The sequence below is a fragment of the Lissotriton vulgaris genome, chromosome 1_1 (assembly GCF_964263255.1).
Source record: "Lissotriton vulgaris chromosome 1_1, aLisVul1.2, whole genome shotgun sequence".
NCBI lineage: Eukaryota > Metazoa > Chordata > Amphibia > Caudata > Salamandridae > Lissotriton > Lissotriton vulgaris.
Window position 1 is genome coordinate 8,988,135 of NC_141685.1, and position 16,161 is coordinate 9,004,295.

The window sequence follows — 16,161 nt, forward strand, 5'->3', positions numbered from 1 at the left end:
ATGATGAGCCCCCACAAGGGACAAATGTTACGGCGCTTGACGCACCGCACATGTGTTTTACTAGCATAGAGGTAGAGAAAGCGATCCTGGCCACATCCAAAAATAAAGCCCCAGGCCCAGATGGGGTGCCAGCAGACTTTCATAGATACTCCCCAAAGCTATGGGCAGGGGTCCTGGCCAATGTATTTACCGCTGCTAATGATAACCCCTTACCATCCACGTGGGTAACCTCCACTATCGTTCCAATCTTTAAGAAGGGGCAGCGGGAGGATCCAGGGTGTTACAGGCCCATATCGTTACTGGACTCTGCAATTAAGATTCTAGGCAGGGTCCGTTTGGCCAAACTGAGGGACAACATCGAAAGCTGTGGGGGGTTGGCAGATATACAGTATGGGTTTAGGGAGAGAAGAGGAACGATAGAGCAGTGCTCAAACTTACACCTGTTGATCTCGAAGTACACGGTGGCCAAGGAGGGATCCCTATTTCTGGCATTTATGGATCTCTCCTCGGCCTTCGACTTGGTGAACAGGTCGAAGTTATGGGACATCCTCCTAGGGTTGGGCATTGATGAAGCCCTGGTTAGGTACATGGCATCACTACACCAGGAGCTATTTGCGGCTGTGCGGGTAACGAGGGAGGGAAGGTGCACGTCCAGGTTTAGGTCTATGCGAGGGGTCAGGTAGGGCTGTATACTGGCCCTCTGCTTTTTACCATCTATATAAACAGCCTGGGTAGTCACCTGGAGAAAGTGGAGGGAGACGTCCCGCGTGTAGGAGAAGGTAAGATACCTGCTCTCCTATACGCAGACGATGCAGTGCTGATAGCCTGCACAGGCGTCTGTCTCCAGCGGCTCCTAGACGCCTTTGGCTCGTTTATGGACCAGCTGGACATGAGGGTAAATGCCAAAAAATCACATACTATGGTCGTGGGGCACCTCAGAAATAAGAGAAATATCAAAAGCTTTAGCTGTAAGGGGGAAGTTGTAGCTCGAGTTAAGGTTTTCCCCTACCTAGGGGTGCTCTTTGATGAAAGAGGTTCCTGGGCCCCTCAGGTAAGGGCAAAAAGCTTGGCTATGGCTAGGTCTTCGATGGCTCTGTTGGGTTTCGCTGGTAGGCTGGGCGCAAGACCAATGGAAGCCCTTCTAAAAGTGTACATCAGCAAATGCATCGCACTTGCTTCATATGGCTCACCTCTATGGGGTTATGCACAACTTGAAGTCATGCAGAGGACAGAAAATAGGTTCCTTCGCTCTCTTTTGTCTGTTCCCCAGTCGACACCAACTTTCTCCATACATGTGGAGGTGGGTCTGGATTACCTCACTGACAAATTAAACTTGGCCCCTCTGATGTTCTGGCTAAGGACTTGGCTAAATGAGGAACTAACACTCAATCATAGCATAATCAAGGATGTCATGTCCTTAGACCAGATCAGCAGGGTTCCTTGGATGTCCTATTTGAAAAGGTGTTTTGCACAATTGGGACCCCCGTAACTTTTTACATCTCCCTCGTCCATCACAAAACAGGACTTAGACCTGGTAAAAAAGCAGTTCATGTGCAGGGCAAGGGCGGACCGGGAGGAGAGTGAACTAGTGAAGCCAATGGTGAGAAATCACTATTTGGTAGTAAATTATATCGCACTAGAACCCTACTTCTCTTTCATTACCAGGCCGTTCCACAGGTTCCTCTTGACCAGGTTTAGATTCAATCTAAACTATTTTTTCCTGGGCAACTTTAAGACATGGGAAAAACCGGAGCTAGCTCCGCCCTGCATCTGTGACAATTCTTCCACTCAAAGCACATTGCACTTTGTTATGTTTTGTGGTCTGTTTACAGATATAAGGAAAAGGCATTTGTTACCCGTCCTAAGAGAGGATAGTTTCTCCCAGGTGAGACCGTCGTTGCTTTTCCTACAGTCACTTTCTAACATTCGTGTCACATTTTGCATGGCTAATTTTTTAGTAGCGGCAGTTAGAATTAAACAACGTAACAGAAGCCCCGGTGTTCCCAAATGAAGTCTTTACTAATAACAAATGTCATTACTGGATACCCCAATCGATTTCCATTTTTGTTTGTGAGTAGGATGCACTTAACATTATATTTGCACATGTACAGTCCTTCTTAATATGGTCCCATTTCATAATGCAATTCTTTTTAACTTTATACATACTGTATAGCCCAAAGTTTTAGCTCTACTATGCATTTGTTTAATGTGATTTTTATCTGTATATAATATGTTTTTATTCTCTGTGTGTTTTTAACTCTTTGTATGATTTTTAACTAAATCGAATAAAGATTGTTTGACTGACTGACTGATCGTCGCCAGTGTGAACACCGCAGCTCTTACGGCGGGACCTTGTCGGAGCGCACCTCCGTCGGCATAGCCAGTGTCAAATAGCCCGGGTCACCGCAGCGGCCTGCGCCGTTCTGTGCTGCGTACTCCTGGAAGCGCGTTCGCTTCAGTCACCAGGTCTTCCACCTAGCCCGCGGCGAGGCCACCGTTTACCAGGAACGTCCACCGGCACAGACTGTCTCGACGCGAAGCACTGGGAGCAATGAGGAGGAAGCACTAAGGTGACACGGCCGTGCTCCGTTCTCCGCGTCTCGTCTCAGCTCACCTCGTCACAGTCCTAGGAGGCCGCCATTTTGCCCTGGGTGCAGCTCTGGTAAAATTGTTGTTATCCTCCTTCTGGGGCAGCTAGACAACAGCAACCGCCACCAATAGATAGCGCCGTGCTTATTTAGGAAGCGCCGCAGCACTGGCGATACGGATGGTTTGGGGAGATAAGGATTATTGCAGGATTATTTCGGTGGCTGGCAGAGCCGCATAACAATGCGGCCATCTTGCCTGCCCCCCTTCCTGCCTGTGATTAAGAGTGGTGTACAGTAACCTTATGAACACCACAACAAATACTGACAGATTGGAGGCAAGAATAAGTATCAAACAGTATAGTTTTCAAGGTACACATACCATAGAAGAAATAACATATTGGCTTGATAGGAACGCCGTTAATTTTCTTGCAGGTGATTCTGAACAGGACCTTTCCACACTTTAGATTTTGGAATTGGTTTTGAATTCTACAAAACCTATTGCAGTGGTTCCCCCCACTGTGAGACACCCCCATGAAGCCCCCCTCAAGAAATGAACTCATTACCTGTATGAATAGCAAGGAGAATAGCCTGAAGGAAATCTACCATAATACCTCATGAGGTAGATAAGGGTGTCAGGTGGGAAGTATAATAGAACTGAGAATAAGCAATCTCATTAGGAAGAGTGAACACTTATAACAGGGACAAGTTAGGCGCAAATATAAGACTAATCAGAGGCCAAGTGCTCCGCATAAATAATGGGGACTCCTTTAGAACACATGGTTAAGGTGTTCCCTGGCGACAAGGACAAAATAGAGAAATATTGTAAGGAGTGGCATAAGACAACATCAAAACTTGAACATGCATGGCCCGAAAATGGCTCATCTGACAACACAATGGTGGATCATATAGTTAACCTCTTACAAAGCAAATATAATGGGAAGAAATTAGAAAAAAGGAAGACCATCTTAGATCAGTGGAGGGTATTTTGTGAGATACACAAGAAGGAGACTGTCAGAACCTCCCTGAATACCCATGCTCGAGTCCGTTCCATTTGCTCCATGAACCTAAAAAGTGAATTACTAGTGAGTGTAGTTCATTGGTTCCCCGGTTCTTAAAACAAAGAAGATGGTCTAAGATGGCCGCTGAGAGTCAGCGGTCCAGTGTTTCAGTGCAGAGAAGCAATCACGAATGTCCAGGTGAAGCGCCCGCTGAAGCGCGCCCTTCACCTGCAGGCGGTCTAAGATGGCCGCTGAGAGTCAGCAGTCCAGTGTTTCAGTGCAGAGAAGCAATCACTCATGTCCAGGTGAAGCGCCCGCTGAACCGCGCGCCCTTCACCTGCAGGCGGTCTAAGATGGCTGCTGAGAGTCAGCAGTCCAGTGTTTCAGTGCAGAGAAGCAATCCCGCATGTCCAGGTGAAGCGCCCGCTGAACCGCGCGCTTCACCTGAAGGCAGGCGTGGCGGAAGAAGGTTCAACGGATTGGAGCGGTGCGAAGTTTTGTAACCTTGATGTTGTGTGATATTTCAGTAGTTTAAGAGCAGCTTTCTCGCTCATTTATATCAAGAGTTAAGTTGATAATTGCAGGCACAGCAAGCGTTTTTTCAGTTATCCCTTCAAGTGAATATTCTTTGGGATTCGCATTTCATAAAGCAAATATTTACGGAGTGCGTCAGATTCTGTTTGGATATATTCGCCTCTCAAGTATTTTAGAAACCAGAGAGAGGTCGCTGCCTTTCATTTTCCGTTTTCCTTTTTCTTTATATGTATCAAACACTGTGTCCAATTAGGTGCAGTACTTAATTTACTAAAACAGGATTAAAAGAAATAAGTAAGAAGATCTTACCTGCTATAGTAGTGAAAAAACACTAGGAGCCTTCAGTACACCTTGTAGGTAAGAGTCTGTAAAAAGAGAAAAAGAGTGTGAACACATTAAAAGGTATTATAGAAATAATATTTATTTAACAACAGTTTTGATTATAGTTACAGACAAGGGTTCTTATACACAAGTACAGAAGAAAGAAGAGGGGCAAATGTCACCAAAGAACTGGGTAGGGGCTAGAGAAATAAGTAATTATTATTGTAAAATACTGAATGTGAAATAAGAAGTTGCACTAACTGGAGGTTATTTTCAGTTCCACTAAAAAGCACATGCCGGACATGAATAGAAGACCCAAGGACGGAACCAGAATTCAAGGAGTGTCCGTCTCTTCTCTGTCCCATCCCCTTTTCCCCCTGTGGATTCCTTGGCAGGCCACGTGTCGGAGAGCGTGCTGCTGGACAGCTGTGGAAGGGAGTTGGGAGATTCTCGTCATTCTGCTCCTGTGCATCAGAGGTGTAGATACCGATCTGACAGAGACTGAGATAAGGCCCCAGGCCCCTCCTTCAGCTTCTCCACCCCAGTACCGAGAGGCTCAAGCAAGTTTAACCATTGCAAAGTTGCAGGGCATGTATTCCATGCAGGCTAATACATTAAACACACCACCCACCGCCTCACATCTGCCTGCTGTAGGATATTTAGACCCTGAGTGTAGCCCACCATCAGAATCATCTCCCAAACACAGTGAACATGCCCATGATTCACTAGCACACCTCGGGAGATGTTGGGGGAGACACCAGTAAATATGCAGGAACAGTGGATGCTACCTTTAAACTTTACTTAGAAGATGAAACTGCGCCTACCGGGAAAGATAAAAGTGAAAGTCAGCACCCAAAATTAGATTTAAAGGCGACACAGAGAGGAGGTGTTATTAGGAAAACAGTCAGTGGTCCAAGGAATTCAAGCCCCAAGAGGGAGAGGAGGACAGGAAAGTTAGCCTTTACACCAAAAACACCTCCTGCAGCACGCTGGAGGCTGATAAAGGAGGGTGACGATAACAAGAGGGTCAAGATAAGGGAAGATGGACATATAGACACAAGAACAACCTGGGAAAAATGGACGGTGCCCTTTTGGCATCCGAAGACACTAGACAGGTCACAGATGATGGAACACCAAAGCTCGGAGGACTTCCTCCGTGCACATAACCTCTTAGGTGAAGAAGACATGAGGTCAGACAGATCTTACATAGGATCAGGTGGGGCCTTAGATGATGTTACTGAGCAGGTTAATAGAATGTACGTCATTAACGACTATGATAGAGAACAGTCACAATTTGTCTGTGAGGGGGAGATACCAACAGGGGTGCTGAAGCCTTACAGAGGAGGCAGCAAGAGTTAAACAGATTGAGATTGGTTGGAACGCATGCACGCCCTTATGAGAAGCAGGGGACATTTCACTTGATGGGAAGAATGACATTGAGAAAAGACACAACACAACTAATCCGTGTGTCCCCAATGCAATAGTGGCCCAACACGAACAGAGTTGGTACAATGTAGTGCCTTTTACTGACAATCGAGCAGGTTGGACAGAAGATCTAGCACCACAAATGACACCATGGCCAGAGATGCTTCTTGTGAACCACGAGACATGGCAAATGCAGCGATGTGCATCCTTCACGGTATAGGAGATCTTGAGTGGGATTATCCTTATATGAAGGACAGCCTGCGAATGTGGCAGAGATATGCCAGACAGCATGACCCACGTCACCCTACTGGACATAGGGACACGGTCCTGCCACAGCTGCCCTTAATATTTAAAGGGTCGGGATGCCCCCATACATACCATGGCCCCAGATGGATAAAGAAAATCATAAAGAACAGCTGCCGCCACTTGCCGAAGGGGTGGGGAAGGGGCTAGCTGCTTTCGAAAAACAAAGCAGGGATACCCCTTGCAATAGGCAAAATCCTAAGTTTATTAAGCTCCCTTATAGGAGAAGAAACAGACACACTGTTCATAAAAGAAGGAGTAAATGAGGTGACAGTGACTAATTCAAAATGTGATGGGGCACACTTCAACAAAGGAAGGGGAGTTGTTTGGACACAACTAAGACAAAAGCACCCAGACAGGACAGAAATTGGATCTCTCATGGCAAAGCCAATGCAGCCAGATGAAGACCCAGCACAATTCCTAAGTAGAATAAAAGAGAAATGGACACAGGAGGTCGGGGAGGGATGGGGTGCGACTGGGCAAAATGCAATACTGTTCCATAGCATAGTGAATAAGGGATCACCAGCTGAAGTGCCGGATAAACTAGACAACATAGTAGCCTTCGAAGCCAAACCATGGCCTGAGATACAGGCTCACGTAATACATTATTGTGAAAGGGGACAGCACAAGAAAAAGAGCAAGAAGGATTCCATTGAGAAAGAAGCTGCTACATGAGTACAACAGAAACTAGCAAAGAGGACAGAGGGAGGAACTGACACCACTACTACTCAGATGGCTGCAGTGTCTTTGGGCGTGCCACCTGTAAACACCACCTCGCAACCCCAACAATATGCCCCCAGATTTAATAACAGGAATGAGCAAGGAGGGCGAGGAAGGTTTGGGGGGAAAAAGGCAAAACACATTCAGGGGAGGGCAAGCATGCCACAACTGTAACAGGCCAGGACATTTCATTAGAGAATGTAGGACCAAAAAGAACCACGAAGAGGGAGGGGCAATATATGGTTAACAAATGGTACCACCTGGTCGCACTGTGGCACAGCCTGCCATAAGCCCCCAAGTGATATGGGCCTGTGTCATCTTTCATGACCCCAAAATAAAAGTAAAGATTTATCAGATGACCAGTTCTTTGCCGATGACCCCACAAGGTCAATGTTAGTTTTTCAAGAGAGCATTATTTTTTAAATTTTTTATTATTATATTTGAATTTTCAGGAAAGAAACGTCAGATACATAAACATACATAAGGACACATATGTTATAACAACAAAATACACTAATGAAACCTTATTTGGATCAAAAAAATCGTAAAGGAGCAAAGGGGAGAGAAAGAGCCCAAGAGAATAAAACAAAGGGAAAAGAATAAGGGAGAAGCAAAAGCACGTAGAGGGAGGGAGTTGGAACTGAGATACAGGGAGAAGAAGAGAGAAAACCAAACATAAACAATTAATTATACCCACGATCCGCCCTCTCACCCCCTTCCTCCTCCCCTCCCCCCCCCCCCTTCCTCATCCCTGTGTCTACTCCCCTTGCATTTGTATAACGCAGTCTCCAAATTAAATATATGAAGCAGTCTGGCATACCAAGCCTGATATGTGGGGGGTCCTTATCCTTCCATTTGGGAGCAATCATTATATGAGGACTGCTGTTACCATGAAACAAAAATAAACCTGTGTTATTTCTATCTGCAGGGATTCGTCCCATCCCAACATTATTAGTGGGAGTTAGTATGATCGAACATCCCATAATCTTGCTGAGGAAGCATTCAATCCCCACTTTAACCAGCCCCAATTCCGAACACTCCGCAAACATGTGGATCATGTTGGCCGGGCCTTTCCCACATCTTGGGCATTCGTTCGAATCCCTCTTCCCCCAGGTCCAAAGTTGCAAGTATTTAAATAAGCTTCGAGAGTCTATCTCAAATCGGTCCTGAATCCAAGCAAATGTCATAATGCAAGTTGAATTTATGATGTCACCCACAAAGTTAATTCCCGCCTGTTCCCACTTACTACCGATAGAAAGTCTGGGAAAAATTAAGACCGCCATAATAAGAGGTGACGATGAATTTTAGGAATATTCAACAATTTACTAGTTTTCTGCCACACCCTCCAAGCTGCTCCGAGAAGTTTGAGGCGAGTTCTTTTATAGTAGCTATTATCCTATTGTCTAGGTAATAGACCTGGAGCTTGGTTACCCATAGCTAATTCAAAGATTGATGGTGGGGTCTCTGTCTCATGTATTATCGGGATTGGTCTAAACAATATAGTCATTTGTTGAAGCATAATAGCCCATTAGTAATATAGGATGTTTGGCACTGCCAGCCCCCCTCGGTTTTGGGGTAGGGACATAAATCTCATATCCCCAGATAAACTGTGAAAAGATCACTTCAACTTTTTAAACAGGAAATTAGGCAGTTCTAGTGGTAGCGGAGTAGGTAGAATATTTTCGGGAACATTGTCATTTTTATGACATTTGCCCTACCGATGATGGATAAATGTAGATTGTTCATCCTCTTAAGGTCTGCACTTATTCTAATCAAAAGAGGGTCTACGTTAATATTCCAGATGGTATCAACATCGGCTGCTATTGAGACCCGTAAATAGGTTGCTGCCTCTGCCCTCCTGGGATCCTGCCACAAAATTGAGCGCGAACAGATGATTTTAGTTTTATCCGCATTTAACCCATACCCGGATTCCTCCCCAAACTCCCGGGCTAGATCTTCTATTCTACCAATTGTCACCTGGGGGTCTGGGGTAATAACCGCGATGTCATCTGCGTATGCTAACACTTTAGTACAGTAACTCCTGACCAGCACCGGTGGAATCAACGGATCGTTTAAAATAGCTCTAATTAGCGGATCTATGTATAATGAAAAAAGGATTGGGGAGCATGGGCAGCCCTGCCTTGTCCCCCTTGCACTCTTTACCTGTCCATATTGCTGCCCCATCAGTTGTATTTTTGCGTATGACTGTACATACATTGCTCTTAGGGCAGTAAGTATACGGGGTCCAAAGCCATTCGATCTTAAGTTCTGCCAGAGGTGTCCCCATTCTACTTGATCGAACGCTGTTTGGGAATCTAATAATATTAATGACATATGTTGCCTAGAACTCTCTGCAATATTAAATAATGAGATTACCCTTTTAATATGGTCAGTTGTACTACGACCGGGTATGAAGCCGTGTTGCCACGGACTTACTAAGGAATCGATGACCTTTGAAAGCCTCCTTGCTAGGATTTTAGAGTAGAGCTTCTCGTCCGTATTAATTACTATAATAGGCCTATAGGAGGCCGGATCATCAGCCGGCTTCCCCTTTTTCAAAAAAATAACTATACTACTCTCCTCCCATGACTTAGGAGGAATGCCTTTCTGCTGGACTGCTAAGAACAGGTCCCACAACAAAGGGGCAAGTTCCTAGTGCAATATCTTATATATCTCTATGGGTAGGCCATCTGGGCCTGCTGCCTTCTCAGAGGCCATAGAAAGCAAAACCTCGTTAACTTCTTCCATTAAGATGTCTCCCTCTAACTGGTATCACTGGTGGGAACCTGGTCCCAGGATCCACCGTGGTTTGATGGCTGGGCTTATAGAGATCTTGATAAAAGTCTTTGGAAGATGTTTACTATCTCATGAGTATCAGAGGACACTGTACCATCCTTCCTTTTTAGCTTCATAATACTGCTTGCCGCTGTTCTTTATCCGCAGAGCCAGATGTTTCCCTGTCTTTTCCCCATATTCATAATGATCCTGTCTGCTAGTTTGGAATCTTTCGGCTATAGATTGATTAAACAGCCCATTTATCTTAGTCATTGTGTTGTATTTTACACGACGAAACACGTGTTGGCTGGTTTACCAGTACTATTGAACATTTGATGAAGATTAATAAACTTGAAGTGGAATCAGAAAACTATTGAAGACATTTTGGACCCTTTTTCTTTATATACAACGTTGAACTCTTGCCTGAGAACTTGAGGAACAAATATTTGATTTTGGACACTGAGAAAATTGATTTAGAAAATAGTGTGCTCAGAGGATCTTGTTGTATGTTCTCTGCTCCTTGAGGAGTTGTGGATGTGGGATACGCATCTTACCTCTAGATGCACCTAGCACTTACAGGATTTTGTTACTATCCCATTACTATTGTATGAGCGCTCTATAAGCTGTAAGTATCAGAGAGTAAAAGTGTTCAGAGCAGTATTGAGCAGCCACAGTAGGGGTTAATAATTTACTCTGAAAATGAACAGAGACCAGGAGGCGCAGGATCTATTTAGTAGCCTGCGCATTGGAGTGAATGCAGGCAAGACCACCAGTTCCAGTAAACCTGCTATGAGTATGGGCCTTAGAGATAAGTTTTGGAATTTGGAAAATTTAAAAAAACAAGAGCTTAACAAATGGTGGGACGCAGCCACGCTTAAACAATATCTGACCTTAAACCGGATTCCTAGGGGTCTAAGATCACAGATTATGCCTACCTACGAGGACCTTGAACCAGACCTATTAGCGAACTGGGAAAAGGAACTGACCTCTTCCTCTAGAAACCTTATTAACATATTAATTGAGAATGCTGAGCGTAAGATAAAGAAATTACTGGTGGAGATCCAGAAAATTGAGGATGAAATAAAAGAAATGAACTTGCCAGAGGCTACGATTAAGAACTAACTGGATAATTATTTAACAGACCTGCAGGCGGATATTAAGCGTAGGAAAGCTAGGAAATTGCAGAGAGACGAAAATGATTATAAGGCGGGTCGCGTCTTTACATTTGCAAAGCGCTTCGATTACTTAGTGAAACAACTATGGTGTCCCAAGCAGCAAGTGGTGAGCACTCCTAGTTTGAGCGCTAGTGAAACTGATGCATCTTCTATTGTCAGTAGTGAGAACGAGGATACAGATGGTGTACCTGTGGCCGGGGTGGGGTTGCATGAGAACCCTTTTTTAGAGGAAGTCAAGCGGCTCCGAATAGAGAACCGGGATTCCACGACCAGAGGCAGGGGAGGAGGTGTCGTAAGACAAGGAGAGGATCCAGGGGCAGGGGGACAACCAGGCACCAGAAGGGGAATGAGACTGAGATCGTGGAAGAATTGAGACACAGGGTGATGTGGAATGTGAAATGGAGATCATTAACTTATCAAATGTGACATTAACAAATGATATGGTTACTCTACTTAGGAAAGGTCTTGGATTTTGTCCTAATGTAGTACCAGACTGGTACATGATAAAAATTGATGTATACAAATTTGTTCGTCTCTTGAAGATTAAGAAATAGTTTGTGCATGCACCAGCTAAGAATAAGAATGTGGTTGAATCTAAGTGTAAGAGTGATTTGACTATTGAAGGGGCAAATGCGACAAGACTATTCTTATCTTTAGCTGAGAATGAGGAGGACCCAACTACTGTGGCTAAGCTTTTGGAGGATTTAGAGATTACCAGATATCTAAGTGAGAGCAGCGGCCCTAAATTGAAATCAAAGTGGATACCACCATTTGGTACAGGCAACACAATTGTTGCATTCTATAAATCTGTTGAACTGGATATAGATAGGCTTATAGATAAGAAGTCCAGAGGTGGAAATCGTAGCAAATATGACAACCTCACACAGGGAGAGAGGTGTGCCTTGAGAGAGCTGAAGACAAACGACAATATTACCATGCGTAATTTGCGTAGTTGCGCTCCACAAAGCTCCGCGAAATGGTAGAAAATCTCTGCAAGCACGCAAAAGTTTCGCGAACACCCTGAATTGCTTGTTCCGCCCATTCACAATGCTTTTTTCCTGCTCGCGAACGCTGTTTGCATGCTCGGGGAGAAATATCTCATGAACAAGCATTTTGAAAGCGCAAACAAGCAAAAAATTCCTCAAAGCCACGGATCGCAGAATTTTTGGCAATTCGGCGTTCTCTGCGGAACGCAAAATTACCCAAATTCCGCAAATTCCACAAGCGTAACGGAATTTAGCGCCCAGGCCTACTTGTAACAAACCATTCAATAAACCCAGGTTTCTGTCGCCCATAAAAACAAGCATTTGCAATGCAATAGGTCTCGCATTTGCAACACTTTGAGCTACTGGCATTGTGAATGACAAACCTTTTCTCTATGTGTTGATTTTAAAAACAGATAAATAAAAGGCATTGTCATTTACAATGCCAATAGCCAAAAATGTTTGCAAATGCGAGACCTATTGCATTGAAAATGCTTGTTAGGTGTTCAGCTCAACCCCGGAATGGGTTGTTAGAGTGATGTTGGTGTCCAAGTTACCAGTGGTGTAACATTAACCCTCGCAGCCCCCATGAGGCAAGAGGGCCCTGAGCTCCAGGTGGCTCCCCAGCATTGTGTATGGGGGGCATGCCCCTGGTCTGAGAGCTCCTGACTGGGTCAGGGTGAGGGCCCGCCTCCATGTACTTTATAAGGGGGTCCCTTGAGTTTGGTTACGCCACTGGAAAGCGCTGCTCTTTATTGACAAACGTCAGGTGAGTGAGGAGCCATGGAGAATAGAAGCAGCTGATGTGGGCTTTTTATGGACAAATAGCGTTTGCTTTCAGAAATGTGTTGTGTGGAGATGCACGGTTACATTCACAGTGGTGCCATGACAAGGGTCACCACAGCAAGTGAATACCACCACTAACAGTAATCTCAAGCATCAAACCTTTGTGTGCTCAAATAACTTTTCCTAGGGTGCATTAACTAAAGCACATTTAGCAATGTATATGGCACTAAAATAAACATTACATAAATCCTATATTGGACCATACAAGAGCATGTTTATTGTCCATTTTTGTGAAACATATGTTGACTACATGTACAAATGTCCCTCGCTCCAGATAATGGGAGCTGATAAAAAACCTGGACAGTGCCAGGTGCACTTAATATCTTTCTTTGTGAAACATCTATCTCTATTTTACATCATCCTCAAATTAAGTGGTAAAATAATATGGGCCTTATGCACAAAGAAGTGGCAGAGTGAGGCGTTTGCCGTTATGGCTTAATGCCTCACTCTGCCACTTCAGAAACGCATTGGGCCTCAGTGCGTTTGAGATAACTTATCACCCTAACCTCACTAAGAATACATTAGAAAAAAAACACAGCTTAATCAAAAGAAATCCGGAAACACTTATATCAGATACTTACTTCTGTATGTCCAATGGCAACATCATGTCTGACCTAATCTTCTTCACAAACAGGAGAGCCCAATGGAGAAAAACTCTCATATCATTTTTCCAGTGCAAACAGATAAGAAAAGCACCCCACCGATTCAGTCTTTCTATTACTTCCTTTCCTATCCACAAAGTAGATCTCACCATTATTATCTACAACAATGGGATCGTTCTCATTCAAGCTTCCAATCGAAATCTAGAGCAGTTCTACAAACTCTTTTAGAATATCAAAAGCTTCATAACTAACAATTCAACCCCAGTACGACAAAATTCAACACTAACTACCTCAAGGCCAACCCAAATCGATGCCCCCATTTCCTCCTCTGATTTACCTCCCTCCTCTCTCACCACCCCTCCCTTGCCCCTGCTGGTTTCAGAACGGCTCGAAATACATACTTTGTGGCCATTAACCTTATCACCACTTCCAACATCCTTGTCGATTTTCTGGTACACCTCTAATACTCAGTGACGAATCCCCCTTTTGGGATCTCCCATTACTGCCTCCGACCCCTCTAACACACATCGACACCCAACCCCCTCTCCAGTTCTCCACACTCAATCAACCTCCTGGTCAGTGCATCCTGGAACACTGCCTATATTCAGTGACCTACATTCTCATATTGAATCTCCTATTACCGCCTCAGACCCCTCTAACACACTTAGACACCCACTCCCCTCTCCAGATCTCCACACTCAATTTCCTCCCCTTTCCCAACACCAAGACCTGTTGGCAAGCTTGGACGATATCTCCCTACAGATGCACCTTCTCTCTCTCGAACTCCACGGTTTGAAAGCCCTCTCAGTTGAATATCTCCCTTTGTTAAGCCCCCTCCTCTCTAGTCCTAACCGGCCCAGAGCCCCCGCCAGCACAATTGACACAGCTCCCGTGACCATCCTTCTTCCCCTACCATCTCCAATTCCGATCCCCTACCTAACGCAGCCTCTCGCCCAAGAAGCTCGTCCAGTCTTAGGCCCCAGGAAATTGATAGCCTTCTCAAGTCTTACTTGTCTAGCACGGATAACAACATGAGGCCAAAGGGAATAATTCAAACCATTCATTCTAACCCTAACAGAGAACCCTACCACAACCTCAGAGTCATAAACAACGATAACCTCAAGAGAGTGAACATCATTCAGACTCCTCCTACCCTTACTCCGGCTCCACTCAAATGCATACTACTCAACTGTAGGTCTGCCAACAAACACGCCTCCGAGATCTTTAACCTAATACAACATAATGAGATAGATATCATTATCCTCACAGAAACCTGGCTCAACTCCTCGCCCACTCCAAATCTAGACCTCTTGGTGCCCCCCACACATTACATAATTCACCTGGACAGAGTTGAGAAGCTGGCAGGTGGCCTAGCTTGTATACATCGGCGCACGCTTGGAGTCTCTCTTTCAGAGTCCTCTTCGCCAGTAACTTGCGAATACCTTTGTCTCATTATCTCTAGTAACAATCATCTGATTTGCAAACTACACACATTCTATCACCCCCCCAGGCGACAATCTCCCTTTCATTGATCAATTAATGGAAATCATCTCTGGCAATGTGGATTCAGTCCAGTCCCACATTTACCTTGGGGACTTTAACCTTCACTGGTTAAACGCTAATGACCACGTAGTTCCATGCCTCAATTCCTTCTTGAATGATCACGATTTGATTCAACACTGTGACCAGCCTGCCCACATTAAAGGGGAAACTCTAGACCTCATCATCTCCAAAGGTCATAGCATCACATTGGACTCCATCAGACCTTGTGATTGTTCGGATAATCACATAATTTCTTTCCATATCAACTCGGAGGTCTACCAGAGTAAGGCACAAACAACTAAACCAAAGATTTGGAAAAGGGACCTCAGAGATATCAACACAGTTGACCTCGCAACCCGCTGTAATTGTGCCCTCTCTCCCCAAGTGGACATACTCTCACAGACTTCTACAGCTCTTCTATTTCCAGCATCATGGATTCTATGGCTCCACTCCAACAAAAAATGCACCTACTAAAAGATCTAAATCTTGGTTCAATGGCAACCTAAATTCGGAATGTCGCAATCTAAGGGCCATCCAACACTCCTAGAGATCCACTCCATCTGCAGACCATCTAAAAATCCTTAGATCAGCAAGAAGTTTGTATAATAAACAAATCAAGACAGCTAAAGCGGAATATTTCAGATCCCAACTTAACCAAGTGGCTAATCGACCCAAGAAATTGTTTGAACTGGTTAAACCACAATCGGTAGAAGCCCCTAACCGATCAGCTTCAGAAGTCAACCCTCCCTCATGTGATGATCTGGCTGCCTTTTGACTGAGAAAACTTGACTTATTAACAATGATCTGGAAACCGGGAGGGCTCAATTGCTAACCAATGAACCTACCCCCCCCACCCCCCCCCTGGCCTTATTAGACAAGGCAGCACCCGGTAGCTGGGGTATCAAGAACAATGCTTTCTGTGACACCTTTATTCCCCTCAATGAAAATGAGATCAAAAAGGTTCTTCGGAGTATCAACCCATCTAATCACTTTACCCGTTACCACCCACCATCTTCAAAGTAATTAAGGACGACATCTCACCCTTCTGGACAAAGATCTAGAGGGGGGAATGCATCTCTGTCACAAGGCACGATCCCTGAATGCTTAAAAGAGACTCAGGTAACGCCTATATTAAAAAAACCTACAGCTGACAGTACAGATCTTAACAACTTCCGACCTGTCTACAGTATTCCCAAACTAGCCAAACTACTTGAAAAATGTGTCAAGTCTCAACTATGTGCACACATTGAAAATTTAAATCTTCTGGACCAACACCAATCTGGTTTTCGTAGTGGGCACAGCACTGAATCAGCTCTCTCTCACGTGAAGGATGACATCTTAATAATGCT

At 44.7% G+C, this 16,161-nt stretch overlaps 1 pseudogene; it reads left to right on the forward strand.

Annotated features, from left to right (window-relative positions):
• Positions 1–5,563: 5,563 nt before the first annotated feature.
• Positions 5,564–7,286, forward strand: LOC147736951 (uncharacterized; annotated as a pseudogene).
• Positions 7,287–16,161: the final 8,875 nt, after the last annotated feature.